Genomic DNA, 22,292 nt, shown 5'->3' with positions numbered 1-22,292 from the left:
AGGAATCCCTCATGTCTGTGTGTGTGCTCTGTGTAAGAGATATGAAAGAAGCATATATACACCCACCAGCACAGAGACAACTGCAAATTAAGATATAAAGCAAAGGAGAAAACAATTAGCCTGTCTATAAATTACATGAAGAGTAATGTCTTGGTTGTCACGTAGTGCTGCATTAAAAAAGCCAATCCCACCAGGCTGATGCAATTTGTAAATGAAGTTGTCAGAAAAAAGGCAGATTGTGCTGAGCTTTGTAACAAGCCTTTTAACTGAACCCAGAGATGGATGCACGTGTACACTGCTCACTATTGCCGTATAAATCCCTCCTTGCTGCTGTTGCTGCAGTGAAAACTATGGAATAAAGAGCAGGAATCCCTCATGTCTGTGTGTTCTCTATATATGAGATATCAGAGCAGCTCGTCTTCACCCACCAGCTCAGAGACAACTGCAAACTAAAGGATAAAGACGCAGAGAAGAAAACTGATGCAAATGCAGGACACAAGTCATATAATATAATATCATTTCAGAAGTGTATATCGCCTCCTCTCAGCAAAAGCAGCCATTGCAGTCCAATGCTTCCCATCATAAAATATACATTATAGTGACCATTTTTTTGTAATAGAAGATGAGATTTCTCAGACTGGTACATTGGATCCAATATGTTAGGAATTTTAAATATGATATTCTCTATGATTTCAAGAGAATAATCCTAATCCTATTTATTGTGTTCCCCTTTAAAACCATCACACCTTATGGAAGGCATTAAATCTTCCCAGTATACAATTGTTAAAATATTCCTGACCTTTTGTGATTTGCCGAAATGCTCAGAAAACTCAAAGAAACATGTTTGCTGATATTAAAAAGTATTTCGCCATAGAAACTGTGAGTATTCATAGCGCACAACCTTGACATGCATTTAATGAAGATGGCACAAGCAAGAATGCTGCTATTGTTTGATAGAAAGCCTGACACAGACAGCAATGTAAATCCAGACAGCTATCAGGAATGAAATCGGGTCTAATAGAAATCCTACAAAGTGGACACAACTTCCTACCTCGCATGGTAACGCTCTGCGGAGACGCGTCTGTGCTCATGTAGGTGGGCGTCATGGTCCTGAATCCTTCAACAATGAATACAATCCAGATATAGAAAAAATTTATTACATTTCCCTACATACACAAAAAATATATCTTCCAAGCCGTTTAGGGTATATACACTGCTGTGCAAAAGTTTTAGGCAGGTGTGAAAAAAAAGAAGCAAAGTAAGAATCTTTTACAAACAAAAATGTCAATGGTACATTTTTTATCAGTTACCAAAATGCAAAATGTAAATCTCATTAATATTTGGTGACTTCACTTTGCATTTATCACTTCTTCTAAGTACACCTGGACACAGTTTTTGAAGGAAGTCGGCAAGGAGGTTGTTCCAAACATCTTGGAGAACTGACCCCAGATCTTCTGTGTATGAGGCTTGTGCAAATCCTTCTGTCTCTACATGTGATCCCAGACAGACTGGATGATGTGAGATCAGAGCTCTGTGTGGGCCAGATCATCACCCCAAGGACTGGATGTTTGGGGTCGCTGTCCGGCCTCGGTATAAATAAATGTAGCCAACCAGATGCCTCCCTCATGGTATTACATGATGGATAATCAATTGCCTGGGTTTCCAAGGAGTGAACACACCACTAATCCTAACCAACTCTCCATTTGCTGAAATACAACCCTAAACATACAGGACCTCCTACGGAGTTCACTGTTACCTTCAACCCCTTTATATTGTGCCACTCCCCAGCCCATCGGCGAACAAACCAAATATATCCATTTTAACTGCTCAGTCCAGGGCACCTGATGCCACTTTCTGCACCCAAGTTCCTATGTCTTCTGCTTAGTTGAATTGCTTGTCCTTGTTTTCATGTACAAAATATGGCTTTTTGGACATAATGCTTCCATCAAGACTTCTCTGAACAGTAGATGGGTTGAGCTGGGTTCCACTGGTTGGTGTTAGCTCTGAGCTGATGGCACTGCTGGACATCTTCCAGTTTCAAAAGTAAGCATGATGTGTCTTTCGTCTGCTGCACTAAGTTTTCATTGTCGACCTCTGTGTTTATGGTGCTTCTTCAAAAAAGCTTGAAAAAACATCTTGAAACTCTAGTCTGCTGTAAAATCTTTGCCTGTGAGAGACCTTGCTGATGCATTATAACTACCTTGTGTCTTGTTGTTGTGCGTAATAGAAAGCTGCGACTATAGCAATATCATAAAAAGAGCCCTCTTTACTCCAAGAAGGGCCCTTTGCTACCATACCATGCACGATTCTTAGGCCACATTCATACGTTGCTTTTTATTCTGCGGGTTCTCCCGCAGCGGATTTGATAAATCTGCAGGGCAAACCCGCTGCAGTTATCCCTGCAGATTTATTGCGGTTTGTCCTGCGGGTTCCGCTGCGGATTCCGCTGCGGGATTTACCCCTACTATTGATGCTGCATATGCAGCATCAATAGTAATGTTAAAAATAATAAAATCATGGTATACTCACCCTCTGACGTCCCGATCTCCTGGGCGCTGCAGGCGGCGGTCCGGTTCCAAAGATGCTGTGCGACCAGGACCTTCGGTGACATGACCGTGACGTCACCGAAGGTCCTGGTCGCATAGCAAACCTGAGACCGGACGGCCGCGTGCAGCGCTGAGACTTCCGAGGGTGAGTATACATGATTTTTTTATTTTTATTCTTTTTTTTTAATACAAATATGGTTCCCGGGGCCTGGAGGAGAGTCTCCTCTCCTCCACCCCGGGTATAACCCGCACATTATCCGCATTACTTCCCGCATGGTGGGCACAGCCCCATGCGGGAAGTAAGCGGATCAATGCACTTCTATGGGTGCAGAATCGCTGCGATTCTGCACAAAGAAGTGACATGGTCCTTCTTTTTTTCCGCAGCAATTCTGCGCGTTTTTTTCGGGTTTTTCCGCATTATGTGCACTGCGGTTTCTGTTTTCCATAGGGTAACATTGTACTGTACCCTGCATGGAAAACAGCTGCGGACCCGCAGCGGCAAAATCGCCGCGGTTCCGCAGTAAAAACCGCATAGTGTGAACATGGCCTAAAGATGTATTCTTATCTCCTTGTTTGCTAGTTTTGCATGAAGTCCCAAGGAAAAACCATTGAACTAACCTCTGCTGGGGTATTCGGTGCTCAGGAGCGTCAATGAAAAACCCAAGCACCACCTCAGGTGACAGATGAACGATACCTCAGTTAATGGACAAAAATACAGAGTTTCATAAGAAAGCTCAAAGAGTATTTATTTCATTTTTTTAAAACTAAAATAATTGTCTTAAGATATCTTTATAGGTTTGGAGGGAGCTCAATTTTTCAAACTCGAAACCTTCATTTGCGCAGATGTACTCCAGTGCCCACCCTGAAGCAATTGTATGTAATGTACAGACCAAAAGTTTGGACACACCTTCTCATTTAAAGATTTTTCTGTATTTTCATGACTATGAAAATTGTACATTCACAATTGAAGGCATCAAAACTATGAATTAACACATGTGGAATTATATACTTAAGAAAAAAGTGTGAAACAACTGAAATTATGTCTTATATTCTAGGTTCTTCAAAGTAGCCACCTTTTGCTTTGATGACTGCTTTGCACACTCTTGGCATTCTCTTGATGAGCTTCAAGAGGTAGTCACCGCCGGGAATGGTTTTTCGCTTCACAGGTGTGCCCTGTCAGGTTTAATAAGTGGGATTTCTTGCCTTATAAATGGGGTTGGGACCATCAGTTGTGTGGAGCAGAAGTCTGGTGGATACACAGCTGATAGTCCTACTGAATAGACTGTTAGAATTTGCATTATGGAAAGAAAAAAGCAGCTAAGTAAATAAAAACGAGTGGCCATCATTACTTTAAGAAATGAAGGTGAGTCAGTCCGAAAAATTGGGAAAACTTTGAAAGTGTCCCCAAGTGCAGTGGCAAAAACCATCAAGCGCTACAAAGAAACTGGATCACATGGGGACCACCCCAGGAAAGGAAGACCAAGAGTCACCTCTGCTTCTGAGGATAAGTTTATCCGAGTCACCAGCCTCAGAAATCGCAGGTTAACAGCAGCTCAGATTAGAGACCAGATCAATGCCACATAGAGTTCCAGCAGCAGACACATCTCTACAACAACTGTTAAGAGGAGACTTTGTGCAGCAGGCCTTCATGGTAAAATAGCTGCTAGGAAACCACTGCTAAGGACAGGCAACAAGCAGAAGAGACTTGTTTGGGCTAAAGAACACAAGGAATGGACATTAGACCAGTGGAAATCTGTGATTTGATCTGATGAATCCAAATTTGAGATCTTTGGTTCCAACCACCGTGTCTTTGTGCGACACAGAAAAGGTGAACGGATGGACTCTACATGCCTGGTTCCCACCGTGAAGCATGGAGGAGGAGGTGTGATGGTGTGGGGGTGCTTTGCTGGTGACACTGTTGGGGATTTATTCAAAATTAAAGGCATACTGAACCAGCATGGCTACTACAGCATCTTGAAGCAGCATGATATTCCATCCGGTTTGCGTTTAGTTGGACCATCATTTATTTTTCAACAAGACAATGACCCCAAACACACCTCCAGGCTGTGTAAGGGCTATTTGACCAAGAAGGAGAGTGATGGGGTGCTACGCCAGATGACCTGGCCTCCACAGTCACCAGACCTGAACCCAATCGAGATGGTTTGGGGTGAGCTGGACCGCAGAGTGAAGGCAAAAGGGCCAACAAGTGGTAAGCATCTCTGGGAACTCCTTCAAGATTGTTGGAAGACCATTCGCGGTGACTACCTCTTGAAGTTCATCAAGAGAATGCCAAGAGTGTGCAAAGCAGTCATTAAAGCAAATGATAGGCAATGATGATGGGGAGGCAATAATGGTGGTGGGGAGGCAATGATGGAGGTGATGGGCAATGATGCAGGTGATAGGCAATGATGGTGGGGAGGCAATGATGGAGGTGATGGACAATGATGGTGGTGGTGGAGACAATGATGGGGGTGATGGGCAATAATGGAGGTGATAGGCAATGATGGTGGGGAGGCAATAATGGAGGTGATGGGTAAAGATGGTGGTGGGGGAAGGCAATTGTGGAGGTGATGGGCAATGGTGGTGGTGGGAGGCAATCAGGGCCGGCTCCAGGTTTTTGAGGGCCCCGGGCGAAAGAGTCTCAGTGGGCCCCCCCTTTAACACATACCCCGATTCATGATCGCATATAAACACAGCCATGTAGTATATAACACTGCCCACGTAGTATATAGCAGCCCACGTAGTATATAGCAGCCCACGTAGTATATAGCAGCCCATGTAGTATATAGCAGCCCACGTAGCATATAGCAGCCCACGTAGCATATAGCAGCCCACGTAGCATATAGCAGCCCACGTAGCATATAGCAGCGCAGCCCACGTAGTATATAGCAGCCCACGTAGTATATAGCAGCGCAACCCACATAGTATATAGCAGCGCCCCTCACTCAGGCACTGGCAGGACTAGGAGTTCCTCCTGAATCTGCCTCATAACTTCAGCAGCCAGGGGCGGAGATCAGAGCACAGAACGTGCTCTCTCCGCCCACAAACAATGTCACACTGGCTGCCTTCTCTTAACCCCTATGTGTGCCTGCCTGGCTGCACTGACTGAGTGAGAAGATGCTTGTGTCAGAGCTGGCACATAGGGGTTAAGAGAACGCAGCCAGCAGTGACTTTGTGGGCGGAGAGGCATGTTATCTCCTGCTCTGCTCTCCCAGCTGTATCTATGACAGCGTGAGTGGGCCCCCCTCTCTCTAGGGCCCCGGCATTTGCCCAGGTGCGCCGGGTGCTGACGTCGGCCCTGGAGGCAATGATGGAGGTGATGAAATGGGCAATGATGGTGGTGGGGGGAGGCAATGATGGAGGTGATGATGGAGGTGATGAAGGAGGAGATTAAATGGACAATGATGGTGGGGAGGAGGCAATCATGCAGGTGGTGGAATGGGTAGTGATGGAGGTGGTGGGGGGGAATGATAGTGGTGGAGGGGAGAAGGCAATAATGGAGGTGGTGATGAGGACAATGATGGGGGTGGAGAGGGGCTGCATTATACTTTATGAGGGGGCTACATTATATTCTCTGGGGGGACTGCATTATTCTCAGGGTACAACATTATATTATGGGGGCTACATCATAGTATATGAGGGGGCTACAGTATAATCTATGGGGGGCTGCATTATATTCTGTGGTGGGGCTGCATTCTCTCAGGGGACTACATTATATTCTGTGGTGGGCTACATTATACTATATGAGGGGGTCTACATTATATTCTATGGTGGGGACTGCGTTATACCTGAGGGGGTTGCATTATATTTTGTGGGGTGCTGCATTATATTCTATGAGAGGGGACTGCATTATATTTTATGAGGGGGCTACATTATATTCTGTGAGGGGGCTACCACAACCCTTGCTACATAATTAAGACGTGAACTACCTTATATTATACCCTGATAATAGCGCTTTTTACCACACAATTGGTGGTCTTGTATCTATTTCTATATAGCTACATAGTGGGCCCCAAGAATGATTTTCTCTGGTGGGCCCAAGGTGCTCAAGTCCAACGCTGGTTACAGTCAATAATTCCTGGGTACAAAGTATGCAAATTAGCTCTCCACCGTAAGAAATATAATTGTCATCTGCAGGTAGCTACTTTGTAAATCAATGTCAAAACATACGAATGAACATTGAAACATTATTCGACATGCTTCAAGGCTGTTTAATGGGTTAGGCAGAGACAATTTTCCTTCTTTTGGAGGGGAGCTAATTCGTATACTTGATTAGAATACACATCACTCCGTGTTAGAAACAAAGGTGCTCAGAAAGGATACCATTCCTTTATATGAAAACTTCATAAATTCTGTCTTATACATAGAGGTTCTTCAGCTTGGGATACAAAAAGAAAACAGATTCATTCTCTTTATTTTAAGTAAAAAACACAAATGCAGATGTAAACATCATGAAAACCAGCATTATGAATAACAATGAGGGAGGCAATACTTAGTTCCATTCAAGTATAAGGATTCCCTGACAATATCTTAGTACAACCCCTGGCAAAAATTATGTAATCACCGGCCTTGGAGAATGTTCATTCAGTTGTTTATTATTTATTAATAAAAAGCTGATCACAGACATGGCAAAAAACTAAAGTCATTTCAAATGACAACATTCTGGCTTTACTAAACACAAAGAAATCAAGAGCAAAAAATGTTGTAGTCAGGATTTGTAACTTTTTTAGAAGCATAGGGAAAAAATTATGGACTCACTCAATTATGTGGGAAAAAATTATGGAATCACCCTCTAAATTTCAATTCCCAAAACTAACACCTGCATCAAATTATATCTGCTCGTTAGTCTGCATTTAAAAAGGAGTGATCACACCTTGGAGAGCTGTTGCACCAAGTGGACTGACATGAATCATGGCTCCAACACAAGAGATGTCAATTGAAACAAAGGAGAGGATTATCAAACTCTTAAAAGAGGGTAAATCATCACACAATGCTGCAAAAGATGTTGGTTGCTCACAGTCAGCTGTGTCTAAAATCTGGACCAAACACAAACAACATGGGAAGGTTGTTAAAGGCAAACATACTGGTAGACCAAGGAAGACATCAAAGTGTCAAGACCGGAAACTTAAAGCAATATGTCTCCAAAACAAGAAATGCACAACAAAACAAATCAGGAAGAATGGGAGGAAACTGGAGTCAACGTCTGTTACCGAAGTTTAAGAAACTGCCTAAAGTAAATGGGATTTACATACAGAAAAGCTAAACGAAAGCCATAGTTAACACCTAATCAGAAGAAAACAAGGTTGCAATGGGCTAAGGAAAAGCAATCGTGGACTGTGGATGACTGGATGAAAGTCATATTCAGTAATGAATCACGAATCTGCATTCGGCAAGGTGATGATGCTGGAACTTTTGTTTGGTGCCGTTCCAATGAGATTTATAAAGATGACTGCCTGAAGAGAACATGCAAATTTCCACAGGCATTGATGATATGGGGCTGCATGTCAGGTAAAGGCACTGGGGAGATGGCTGTCATTACATCTTCAATAAATGCACAAGTTTATGTTGATATTTTGGACACTTTTCTTATCCCATCAATTGAAAGGATGTTTGGGGATGATGAAATCATTTTTCAAGATGATAATGCATCCTGCCATAGTGCAAAAACTGAAAACATTCCTTGAAAATAGACACATAAGGTCAATGTCATGGCCTGCAAATTGTCCGGATCAAAATCTTTGGTGGAGGTTGAAGAAAATGGTCCATGACAAGGCTCCAACCTGCAAAGTTGATCTGGCAACAGCAATCACAGTATGTTGGAGCCAGATTGATGAAGAGTCCTGTGTGACACTCACTGAACATAATGTTCCGTGTAAACTGAGGGTCATGTTCCAGTTTTTGTTTTGCCTATTCTGCAAATTCAGCTCGCCGATCTGGGTCATCCCCGCTAAGATGCTGCAGCAGCAGCTGGATTTTGTAAGGGTGCCATTTGCGAGTAGCTAATATCCGCCAAAAGGATGTTCGACTGATGCCTATCATGTGATGGGGGTCACCAATGCGCGCATTTCCAGCCGGATGGCCGGAAGTGCTTGTTAAATGCCACTGTCACAGTTTGACAGCGGCATTTAACTATTTAATAGGCGCTGGCGGATCGCGATTTGACTTTAGTTTCTTCTTTCTTTCTTCTTTTTGTTTTTCTAAAATCCACCACATGGTTCCAGAGATGTAGGTCTTTTTATATAGTGCTGTTTTTTTTATGGTCTTTAATCATAAAGACACGCCCCTGAGGATCCTGCAAACCACACCCCCTTATTTAAGAATTGCACCAAATGAAAAAGCTCGTATCTCTGGAACCGTATGATGGATTTTAGAAAATAAAAAAAATGCAATACACAGGGGAACAGCGAGAATAAAATAAGAAGAAAAACTGACCACTTTTGAGGAGGTAATAAGCTTTAAGAAGGTTGTCCTATATATAAAACCCATTTTTAGAGAATTCTGATTTTATATAAAGGGAGGGGGCAATATGTAAAATAATTACCGGTATATAGATCATCTCTCTGGAGGACCTATCCTGCCCTGAAATCAACAGATAAAAATGGACAATATTGTGTAATGCTTCATTCGCCCTGCGGAGGAGCTGCAGAATAAAATGCTGGTTTACAGATGAATGCTGATTGCTGGGGGCACAGTAAGTGGACAGTTCATGATCAGCTCAGCTCATGCATACTCAGAAATAAAATTCTGCACAATAGTAGAACTTTTTTTTTTGCATGCTAATTTTTTTTTATCACTGTACACTAAATTCTGCTCACCACGAGCACAAGAGGAGTCTCCTTTGTAGAATCGTGCTGGTTGTCATGGCTACTAGAGAACCCAATTAAACTTACGAGATGCAACCTGCAGGATATCGCTTTTACATTTTGTTATGGGCAATGGCAGATGATATGATTTCTTTACATCGTATTATTGATTATTTTAACTGATCTAAACATGCTTCAGACCATTCATCATGCACCCTATAGTCATCAGCTATTTATTAGTCATTTGTTTTATTTTTTATTGTAGTTTTAGGTCTTATTCAAAAACATATATAGTGATATAATCATCGATTCTCTACTTCCATCCTGCAGGTGGCGCCAGCACGACACATTCATGCAAAGCTGGAATTAGCACCAAAAAAAAAAAAAACACCCCAAAATTGCTGAATTTTGCAGCCATTGCGAAAGCTTTTTATTTTGGTTCAGAATGCAGGAAAACTGCGTTGTTACATGTGTGTTATTTATTTGCACCTCTCCTGTGCTGTGTATCATTGATGACACCTAAACAAATCTTCCATTAAAAAAAAAAATAAAAAAAAATATATATGATGCACAGAGGGAATAGAAAACTATATTCTTATAGTCACTCATTGATAAAGCCTGAATGTTGAACAATGCAAGAAATGAACACCCAAAAAGTAAAAGAAAGAATTTAACAAAATTTACAACTTTGCTTCCTAATATTTTATTATTATTTAATATTTATATTTCGACAAAATTTTCAGACTCTTCTGTCTTGAACGGACAGGATCTAAAACTGTTCCCCTCCTACTGTTTGGGGAGACTCTGACTTGGAGACGCCTTGGGAGTGGCTTGACAGCTTACTGCGCACAAAGGCAGTCCTATGTCAGGTTCGGAAATCCTGGAACGGCTACAATAAGTAGCTTGTCCATTGTTCGGGGGGCTTCCACTGGAAAGAGTCTTGCGCTCAGATCTGAGCGTATACAGTGAAGAAGCCGGAAGAACAATGGCGAAGCCATCTCAGGGCAACGACCATTGGCGTTTTCCTGCAGAGTATATTATTATTATTATTATAGAGTCTCCGCCAGGGAAAATGCAAGTGCAAAAAGTTTGTGAGTTTCTGCTCAGGTTGTGTTCCAAAAACTCTTCGAAAAACTCAGCGTGAACAAACCATGTAACCGCTTCAGGAAAAGAGAAACAATAAAGATGATTTATTGATGAGGTTTCTGCTTGAAAAACTTTCTGCAATTTTTCTGCAGAAAGGTTTCCGCAATTTTTTTTTTCAAATTTTTTGCAATCTATTGAGGAGGTTTCTGCTTGAAAAACTCGTAATTTTTGTCCATCTAAAAAGAAAAGCCGTCTATGGGAACCTGCCCTTATGGCAAGTTAACATGTTACGCTTTTTGGGCTGATTTTCTGAGCGGACAAAAATCCACAGAATAGGGCGAGTGTCAGACAAGCGTATATTCTGTGATCTGAGGGAATCGGCCCGATTATACTAATCACACTCCGATCAATCTCTCATTCAGAAAAGTTTCTCCATTCTATCAGTCCGTGAAAGTCCGACCACAGTCGGATGTTATCTGAGTGCAGGCCGATGTTTCCCGTGGACTCGTTCCCTTGCAAGTCCTATTGCGATCAGAATATCAGGCACGCTGCAATTTTTCTCCTTGGACCGTCTCGGTGCAATGAAAAACCAAATCGGCTTCTTAGAATAACATTGGTCCGAAATACGTACGCGAGCCCTAATACAGCACAAGCTCAGAAGGTCTCATCTACATGATGCTAAATATTTCTGTGCAGACGGGGACATCAGATGCAGATTTTATCAAGTGTCAATTCAGAGGGAAGAATCTGCGGAAAATTTGCCAAATTTGCAGGTAACAAGTGAATTTTGCCAAAAATAAGTCTAAAAAAAAAAATCTTGGATGGTCGGCTGTGCACAGAATCGCACTATAGTCCAATATTAGAGAAACTTTGCAAAATTTCCTGCAAAATAAGCAACTGTTCCCTGCAGAGTGAGCTGGAGGAGTGCGGGCTGCCACCACCTGGTTTATGGCATCGCCGCCTAATTCCCAGGATCCGCAGTTCCTCTTTTGTGCTTTTATCCAGGATATTTGGGAGTGGCACGCCGCTGCTTAGACCTCGCTTTCTTCTCCTTGTGTACCTGGCCCGGCCTGTGCAAACACTATTTGAAGTCTAATTTTACGAGTGAAAATGTTTGGTGCGGCTAATCCCACAGAACACATCTCTGCCTCATAATGCCGCTTTTCTTTGAAAGACAAGTGCTACAGTTAAGCTTAATTGTAATTGCTCTCCATGTTCTATCGAGGGGCTATGAAATCAGGGAGTAAAGAGGATTATCACCGGGTTTCATTCCTTAAATATCGCATGTAATGATTCGCACGTACTTACTGCCCATATTATCATCTTTCATATTCACTCTAGCACATTCTTTGACATTCTCGGAATATTTTTATAGTTTAAAAAAAATAGATATAAAAATTTAAAAAATTCTTCCTAAAAATGGCCACAGATATTCAAAATAAAATCCCATCTTAAAATCTCGGAACTATCTATCCGGGTCATGAAGCTGTTCATTTATATGGATAATGAATTCTCTTGTATTCTGTATACATTTTTCTTCCTGTTCTGTCCAAAACAAAAAGGACTTCTACATTTTCTAAATTTTCTTATCATTTATTTCTTTTATTATGAGATTTGCTGCGTCGATCAGGTGGTTTGGTTTAATTGCTTATTTTCTCTGCAGTGGCCACTACAGGAGTAATGTAGTATTACATGCACTCATTCTAGCGGATGGCCATCCAGATGATACATGGACAACCCGGGTCGTGCAGAAAAAGTCACACTGCTTGTTAGTGGCTTTTTACGCTGGCACATAATGGGGTTTAGGTCACATCCCCATCATGACATCCATATACAGAAGTATGTGATAAGCCATGCCTTGAACAGTGATGAGATTCGCCCAATAAAAAAAATCTAAAATCTCATGCCAACTATAGAAATCCAAACAGGAAAAGTCTAAAAGGTTTATTCCCAACTTTTGTCATCAGGAGCTCACAGGTCCCCTGCCTCCTGACTTGGGGACGGGGTGGGGGGGAAGATGATTGACAGTTCAGACCAGTGGCACGGCTGACCGCAGTAGAGTACGTTGCGAACTCTCATGTTGGAAACAGAGACAGCTTTGCCTTTATAGTACTGGGCCATGTTCACACTTTTGCTGCTTTTTTTCTGCAGGCAAAACTCCCTTCGGACTGGGATTGACTAGGACTTGGCCCAAACAAATCATGCCGGTCCTGCATTGAACAAACTATTTCGGAGGCGTCCCCCACTTTTACCTCTGATATAAGATCCTTTATCAGAACGGAGGTTAAAAAGAAAGCTCCTTAAAGTCATTATCCCACTCAGATGAAGTAAGATCTAAAAGTACGAAAAAAAGCCAGGAGATTCCTCTGGTTGTTTGATAATTCTACTGAGGCAGAAGGGAAGCTTCAGTATGAGTCTTTGTCAAGTTCCACCTCATCTGGGAGTGACATTTAGTGAAGGCAGTAAGATCAACAATGGAGTTAGTGGACCTAAAAACAAAAAAAACCTGTTCAGGACATAATGTTCAGGGGCCTGGAATAGAAAAATGTACAACCTTCTCCATTAATGAGAAAGTTCAGGCCCTTATTGATAGAGAATAGATAAGACCGGAGAAAAGAGGCCCCTTCCCTTCATCTTTCAAAAGTAAATATCCCTGTGAGGAAGAGGCTACAACATCCTGGGACAAAGCTCCTAAACTAAATGCAGAAATTTCGAAGGTCTCAAGAAGGTCTACACTTCCGTTTGAAGATATAGGAATATTAAATGACTTCTGAGATAGGAAACTCATAGTTTTCTTAAGGGAGCATGGGAGTCTTCAGCGGGAGCCTTAAAACCAGCCATAGCGGTTTTAGGTCCCTGATGGTTTGGCTAAGTGATCTGGAGGACCAACAAAATAGCAAAGTGGCAAGAGATTCCATTTTAGCCGCACTCCCAGCAATTAAAGGAGCAGCTGCCTTCCTTTCGGACGCCTCGGTGGACTCAGCAAGGCTAGCGGCCAGGTCAGAAGCATTAGCCAACGCAGGTCTCAGTGCCATCTGGTTGAAATGTTGACCTAGGGATGTGCAAGAGAAAGTGAAGCTGTGCAGTCTTCCATTCGAGTGGGAATATTTGTTCGGTTCAGCCCTGGGTGATATCCTAGAAAAAGCAGGGGGTAACAAAAAAAAAAGGTTTCCAAAATCTCTTTTCATCCTTTAAATATCCCTTTGGGAGAAAGCGGTTTAGCTGGAAGTGAACATCCAGGAACCAGGACAGAAGGGAGGACCTTCTGAGGACTTCTCTGAAGAGAAGTAGAGGACTCCTCTTTGGCGGTTCCTCACAGGAGGGCAGAAAGCCCTCTCGATGACTCTGTTCCCCAGGTGGGACTCTTTCCTCCTCCGAGCCTGGGCAAAGCTTTCCTCCCGTCAGGCATCTCCGCTGGAACAACCGGCGGCGCTGGAGACAGAAGTCTTATATCTAAGAAGAAAACACATTCTATTAGAAGTCCACCAGAAGAAAGGAAGAAGGGCTTCTACTCCCCTTTATTTCTGATAAAGAAACTGGACAATAATTAATTTGAGAGCATTAAACAGATAACTGAAAATGCTTACATTCAAGATGGAATCAATCAAATCAGCCGTAAAAAAACTACTCTTTCCAGGATGCAGTCCAGGATCTAATTAACGCCTAGTACCGTGTACCAGATAAAAGCGTGTGCACAACTGATGGTGGTGCAAAGGTACGTTCCCACACCATGTAAATCAGAAAGAAAGAACCTTGCACTCAACTTAATGCTCTTGTGAATTTTAATGTAGTACCTGTAATGTCCACACGGTGTAAGGAAATTAAGAGAGAGTAAGCTTTAACTGTATTTTATTCTCCTCTTCTTCCTCCAGCACACAACATACAGCAGCATAAGATTTCCTCCTCAGGTCAGAACTGAAACTGAAACTCCTCTCAACTCCCGCTCTCGCTTTCTTAAAGAGACAGATCTAATTCTTATACATTACATCATCCCCTTTTTTTTTTTTTTTTTATATACATATATTAACAACCTAAAACAAATATTGACAATGTAACAACACGAAAATGTCCAAGAAAAACCATATGTCTGTATTGTCTTATTCCCCTTTTTTTTTTAAACTATATCTCTTCAATAAGTCTCGATGGAGCCCTTCTTTCCCGTGTAGGGTAATGTCTGCGTTCATTGGGGGTGTCCAGTGCTGACGGATCAGTCACCTCTTGTTGGTCCTCTCCACCGTCGGGTATCAAATCTTCCACTGGTGGGAGTTCATTACCATTGTTCTGCGGTATGATTTTAAAATGTGAGGAATTTCGAGTGATGGAGTGTCCGTCTCGCTCAGCCGTGACCATACTGCCTTTTCTCTCAGTAACATTATATTTTGCAGGACTATATACAGCTGAGGTTTTGTTGGTTGATTTTTGACGCACAACAACCATATCACCTCTTTTGATGGCACATGGCTGTGCCCGTCACTTCTGTCTGCATAATGTTTCATGGCTTGCTTGTTAAAGAAATCCGTTGATCGCACTGAAGAGTCATTTGGTAAGGGATGACTGGTCACATCAGGGATCCGTGTACGAAGAGTTCTGCTGAACATTAGATGAGATGGCGCAGCATTAGTGGTGGAATGTGGCGTGTTGCGGTAATTGCGCAGGAATTTGTATAGTGACTGTTTCAGTGGGGTGTGCTCCAGGCTAGCTGCCTTGATTCGTTTCCCCATGGTGCGCATGAAACGTTCTACGATTCCATTAGCTTGCGGCCAGCAAGGTGTGATTTTTCTGTGGCCGAACCCCAAGTATTCAGAAAACTGTGCAAACACATGTCCATTGAATGGAGGTCCATTATCTGTTTTGACCACTCTTGGAATGCCATATGCAGAGAATATGTCGTCCAGTTCTGGTATGACACTATTAGCAGACGTTGAAGAGATGAATGAAATGACAGGGTATCTAGAATATTCATCAATTGTTACTAGAATGTATTGGCCATTTGGTAATGGTCCATATATGTCGACTGCCACTTCCTCCCATACAGCAGTGGGTAACGGAGACATTTGTAATGGCTCTAGAGTTGATGATGGAGTAATTAATTGACAAGTGGAGCAATGTCCAATCTTCTCTTCCACCAATTTATCCATATTTGGGAACCACACTTTTTCTCTGAGTAACTTTTTTGTGCCAACAATTCCTAGATGACCTTCGTGTGCTATCTGTATGACTAGGTTGCGCAAGGCCTTAGGTACAACCAGTTTGGTACCACGAAGAATGAGTTGATCTTCAGTGACTGATAATTCCTCACGTACATTTGAAAATAGTTTTAACTCTTTCAGATCAATCCCATCTTCAGGAAATTTTTTCTTTTGAATTTCATGCCACCTTCTATTTTGAATAATTTGTATTAAGGCACAGAGTGTCTTGTCACTTGTTGTCGTATTCACAAACTGATCAACAGAAAGTGCTTTTGGCACGGCGTGAGCTGCAACAAAGTGGATATATTCTTCAATGGAGGAATGCACAGGTAAATCATCATTCGTGGGATGTCTTGAGAGATAATCAGCCGGATTGCTGTATTTTCCAGGTTTGTGAACAATTTTGTAATTATAGTCCTGTAGACGTAGACCCCATCGTTCAATCCGTGCTGGCATTTTAGCTCGGGGATTTCCAAAAATTGTAAGGAGAGCTTGATGATCTGTGACAATGGTGAAGGGAGCGCCATAGAGAAATAAGTGAAAGTGTTCACATCCCCAGACGACTGCCAAGCTTTCTTTTTCAGGTTGTGAATACTTTCTTTCAGTGCTTGTTAAGCTTTTACTTGCATAAGAAATGATGTGGGGACTTTGATTGTCATCCTTGTATTGTGCTAAAATTGCACCCAGTCCCACGGGACTAGCATCCACAATCAGTTCGGTTCGAAGAGCTGGATCAAAATAGGCCATGGTGGTTGTTGAGCAGAGTTCCTTTTTGATTGTTTCAAAAGAGGCCTGACAGTCTTGGGACCATTGAAAAACGCAATTTTGTTTCGTAAGTTCCCTCAATGGAGTGCTGATTGTCGAAAAATTTGGAATATATCTAGCACAGTAACTTGCCATTCCAAGAAAAGAGCGCACTTCACTGGCATCCTGTGGAATTGAAGCTGCTCTGATGGATTCCACTTTCTTGGGATCAGGTTGTACTCCTTCCGCCGAGAAAATGTGACCATAGAACTCCAATGAATTTTTATCAAATTCGCATTTTTCTTTGTTTAAAGTGAGTCCAGCAGAGAGCAGACATTCAAAGATAGCATATAGAGCACGATTATGTTCAGCTTGAGTTTTCCCAAAAACCAGTATGTCATCACTGTAATTAAAGGCATTTGGAATATGTTGAATGACGCTCCTTATCGTATCTTGAAAAATTTCTGCTGCTGAGCAGACCCCAAACGTCAATCTTTTGTATCTTCTGAGACCCACATGGGTGGAAAATGTTGTTAAGTATCTGGATTCTGGACTCAATTCTAATTGATGATAGCCCTTATTGAGGTCGAGCTTTGAAAAAACAGTTGCTCCATTTAATAAATTAATAATGTCATCAATTGTGGGTGAGATGTGTCTTTCCCTTTGAATAGCAGTGTTGGGCAGGCGCATGTCAACACACAGTCTTACCTGCTCTGGAGTCTTTGGTTTTGGAACTACCACAAGTGGAGAGACCCACGGAGTGGGACCAGAAACAGTTTCAATGACATCATCATCCATGAGTAATTGGAGTTCCTTTTCTACCTTCTTTCTCAGGTGAAATGGAATACGCCTGTGAGCCTGGGCTACTGGACGGACACTGTCATCCACATGAAGATGCACTTGAGAGTCCTTTAATTTTCCTAATCCACTAAATAGGGAGGAAAAACTATTCACCATGGCTTGTACATCCAGGTCCGCAGGGTCGGTTATGGTATGAACAATCTGGATGAGTCCCAGCTTCAAGGCAGTGTGATAGCTGAGAAGACAGCCTCCGGATCTTTGTAATGTGTGAAAAGTGGTTTTCTGCCTATTTTCTTTATAGCTAAGTTCAGCATCAAATTGTCCCATTGTAACTAGAGGTGTTTTAGATCCATATGGAAAGATTTTAGTATGCACTTGCTGTAAGACTGGCTTTGTTTTCAACTGTTCATAAGTATTGCTGTCTATGATATCCACCGAAGCTCCTGTATCTATTGTAAAGGTGATATCCGTGTTGCAGATGGTGAGTGTAATACATGGAGACTGCACTGAGCCAGTGGCAGAAGTCGTGAACACATAGTTCTCAGCCACAGACACTTCTCCTATATCCTGATTTACCATTTTTATATTTGCAGGCTTTGTCATTGGCAGAGGAGACTTGTTGGGCGCTGATTTGCAGACAACTGCAAAATGGTTCCCTTTTCCACATTTACTGCAAGTTTGTCCTATAGCTGGACATTTGTTCATGTGGTGAGGGAAATCTTGTCCACATCTATAACATTTCTTCTGTTGCGGGGCCTGCTTGCCTTGTGCACTGTTATGTTTGAGATTATGCACATGTAAATTATCCCCACTCTCCATTGCCTGATGATCTCTATAGCACGGGCCATCTTGAGTAAATCATGCAGAGAGAGATCCGGCTGCAGAGCTTTACGCCTTATGGTATTAGACGAGCAGGTGACAATTACTTGAGTTAGGATTTCATCATCTACGTCAGTAAATGCACACCCGGGTGACATAGGTGTCTATGGATTCTTCTGGAAGCTGCTTAGCAATCCTGAACTTGTATCTTTCATATCTGATGTTTTGTTTAGGGTTGAAGTAGTCAGTGAGAGCTTTGGAGCATTTGCTGTACGTGTCTGTCTCCGCTGCTGGTAATGTGCTGTATATGTCATAGACTCCTGTGCCCGCACAATGCAGGAACACGGCTTTTTTTCTGTTCTCCTCTTTTATATCTATTGCTTCCAGGAAATTCTCAAATCGATTTAACCATTTTCTCCAGTTATGAGAGAGATTAGTGACATCAGTCATATCAAACTGTGGGAACATGTGCAAGTATTCAGCCATGATGGAGTCTCTCAGTGGCGCTGGCGTGTGAAGCAGTAAAGCAGGGGTCAGTACTCACAGTAGCAGGTGATTCTATCCCATCCTTCGTCGCCAGTTGTAATATCCACACAGTGTAAGGAATTTAAGAGAGAGTAAGCTTTAACTGTAGTTTATTCTTCTCATTTCCTCCAGCACACAGCATAACAGCAGCATAACATTTCCTCCTCAGGTCAGAACTGAAACTGAAACTCCTCTCAACTCCCGCCCTCACTTTCTTAAAGAGACAGATCTAATTCTTATACATTACAGTACCCAAAAATGTTTCGGTCCAAAAACAGGACCTTCATCAGTTTCATACCAAAAGTGTAAGTTCGGCATGAGAGACGCTGGTCTCGAGTCTGACGCCGCCACATACCATCACTCCCTGATATATAAGTCAATTCCAGTCAAGCGTTTTATACAGATGCTGACCACTGTGTGCCTTGAGACATCAGTGTCTCTCATACCGAACTTACACTTTTAGTATGTAACTGATGAAGGTCCTGTTTTTGGACCGAAACGTTTTTTGGGTACTACATTAAAATTCACAAGAGCATTAAGTTGAGTGCAAGGTTCTTTCTTTTAGTACCGTGTACCAACACATGCAGAACATCACAGGCATTTTTGACAAAAATGAGCTTGAAAATTGGAACGTAACCATTAGAAGTGCACGGTGTTAGAGTCACTGGTAGGGAACTTTATCATACGTACTGCACAACAGATCTATTCTGATTTTTTCTCTTGTTTGCTGCTAGAATGACTCAAGGTCAGACTGTGGTAAAGCTCGGTGCTTACAAGGAAGGTAAATGCGACTGAGAAGAACACCAACGTTTGCATCTAAACAAGCAAATGCTGCTGTTAATGTATATGCATTAGCGCTAAGAATAAAAATGTACAACATGTTCCTTATATCGAGTTCTTAAAGAGCAAAATGAGCATGAAATGAACATAAACTTTTCCTGTTGATGTAAGTGGATGTTTTTCCTATTGTTAATTTTAAGATGCACCAGAATGATTATTGTTTTTAACAGGCCTCCAAATCACTCTGGGTTTTACTACAGCTTACAATACAGGTATTGACCATGATGTTTTTTAATGTGTTTTCACTTGTAAAACTTGGTTAAATTCCCAAACTGTGACAATTTTTTGATGCGGTTTTTACTACTGCAGTCAAAAAAAAAGTCTTAAGTAAGTAAGTATGCTCGGTGGGAGAATGTACGAGATGTGGATTTTTCTGCAGAAAATCTGCAGCATGATATAGTAACAGATAAATAAAGGAGACATAACATCTTAGAACTATATTGTGGCAATTTTCTGCTTGCAGATTTTGAAATCCCGAGCATATAAATTCTTTCATTGCAGATTTCACTCTTCGCAATGCCTTGGGTGAAATCCACAGCAATATCCACAGCAAAATCTGCATGGAACACACAAGGACTTCAGCACTGGTTTATTATCTTCTGCTGGAAATTACTGGATCATTAGACTATGGCTGTGCACATCATCACACAGATTTTTTTTTTATTGTGCCTTTTCTTACAAATTGCATTTTTAAGCCACTTTCTTAAATAATTGTAATTTTTTTTGGTGCAGACTATCTGTAAATTTTATTCTCAGCCGAAATCGGACTGAGAAAAAAAATCGCAGCGTGCTGCAATTTGCTGCGTATCTCGGACGAGACTCGCCAATGCAAGTCAATGGGTGCGAGAAAAAAAAAAAATCGCACAGCGCTCCCACCATGCGAGTGCTGTCCGATTTTTACGCACCGGTGTCCTTTCAATAGCCGGTAATTCATATGTGGCTACTGTAAAATCACACTGACAGGTTAGAATAGAATAGATATATACACATAGAATACATATATATATATATATATATATATATACACATGTCAGTGACACACACACATATATATATATATTTATATATACACTTGTGGTGGATACCGCGTCCTCCGCTGACCAGGACACGCAGGCTCCATTCCACAGAAGGCAATACCGCCGGATTTGGCCATCCCCCTGAGACACTGGCTGTGTCCACCTATATATATGACCTTAATGAAAACCCACAATCCTTCGGGTCCACTAACTTCCATTCACGATCAAATATTGTGACTGATGAAGGTCCGGCTATAGGACCGAAACGTTTCTTCTGTTACTTACCGTGGACACCATTAAATCACTGTATCTGATTAAGTTAAGTCTGAGTGCTGAGTTTTTTTGCTGTCAATGCAAAATCTGTCACAAGATTCACCTGCACTGGTGTCTTCTTATGTATTAAGGGGGCTTTGAGACTTATTAGGCACCAAGACGTGCTACCCCCAATACCCTATAGATAGGCCACAGTCAGATTCCCTTAGGTTTTCTATTGCAAAGCTAAATGCACAAAGTTTCCATTGAGAATATGTCAGTCAGAAAATAAATAGACATTTTCATGTGCCAGAAAACAGAGAGGTGAGTGTAAAGGATTGGCAAACCATATCTGCAACCACCGCAGATGCACATGGGTCCAGTAGGTAACAAGGCCCACTGTTCCCTAGAAAGTATCCGCCTACGGTCTGTAAAATTGCATCTAATGAACTTCACGACTGATGGACTGATAAGTAACACAGTACGAAACGGGTGATCTGTGCTCCGCTAAATAGAGCACGGGACCCTCGTACCGTTACAGGGACATGTTGTGACTGAGTTCTACGAAGGAACCCGGAGAGGATGGGTGCAGGAACTGCGCAATCGTACCATAGTCTGTCTAAAAAAAAATCTCCAGTGTGCACAAGCACATGTGCCGCCCGCTGAGCACACGAGCACTCACTGCCCGGAAATATGTCCGTCTGAACTCAGCTTTTTGTTTAAGTTTTTCCGTCACAGTTTTCGTGCTGCCATAGGAAACTTAAAGCCCAAATATTCTCCCTGTTATGTTATGGGCTATTTCCAAATTCTTGCCAAACAAGTTTTAGTTGAATGAAGTAGTTGCATGGTACATTACACATTACAGGGCCATTGTAATCAGCAGGTGGCTGCAACGGCCGCATTATCCTCAGGCAGCACAGCCAGAAATCTGACTTGAATTACACTGAAAACAAATTGTTAAAAAATAGCGTCTATGCCTTGTACTACATTTATCATGTGTTTTAGACAGTTTTTGAGCTACAAGTGGGTGTGGATTAATAGAAGAAGGTGTGACTTATTGAAAAAGGGGTGCAGTTTAAATTCTACATATATACTAAAAAAGTTGTACTCTGTAGTGCTAAAGCATGTCAATGTGAAATATATGAAATATGAATAACAATACTGCTTCTGAATACTAGGAAAAAATGAGACACTTAGCACATAATTTGCCCAATTCATTCCTGCCCATCAACCAATGTCAAGGTGGTCTCAAAACTGATGGGTCCTTACATATCTAATGTGAATACCTCTCTGAGGCTAAAGTCTGAATTCCTGGCCAAATTATGTGCAATGCGTTTCATTTTTTCCTAGTATTCAGGGAAGAAAGTGGACCCATAGTTAAAATAACTTGTTTGCCATTTGCCGTTCTCTATCGGCTCATTTTCCTCCTTTGGTGTAGTATGTTTATACATTTAAAAGATTTTTTAACTATTTTTTTAGGATTTATTAATTATTTTTATTTTATTTATTTTGGTATAGGAACAAAGAAAAATTGAAAAGTTATGACTCATCCCATCGATTTTTCAGAATGAATACTCTACAAAAGTAAATCTATAAGAATATCAAAGTTCATTCAATGACGCCTATTGCTCCTGAATCTTCCTTCCCAACCTTATTGGGTAGAGGGAAGAA

Source organism: Ranitomeya imitator, chromosome 2 (assembly GCF_032444005.1).
Source record: "Ranitomeya imitator isolate aRanImi1 chromosome 2, aRanImi1.pri, whole genome shotgun sequence".
In the NCBI taxonomy this organism is placed as follows: Eukaryota; Metazoa; Chordata; class Amphibia; order Anura; family Dendrobatidae; genus Ranitomeya; species Ranitomeya imitator.
The sequence above is the reverse complement of the archived record's forward strand: the minus strand, read 5'-3'. Positions refer to the sequence as shown.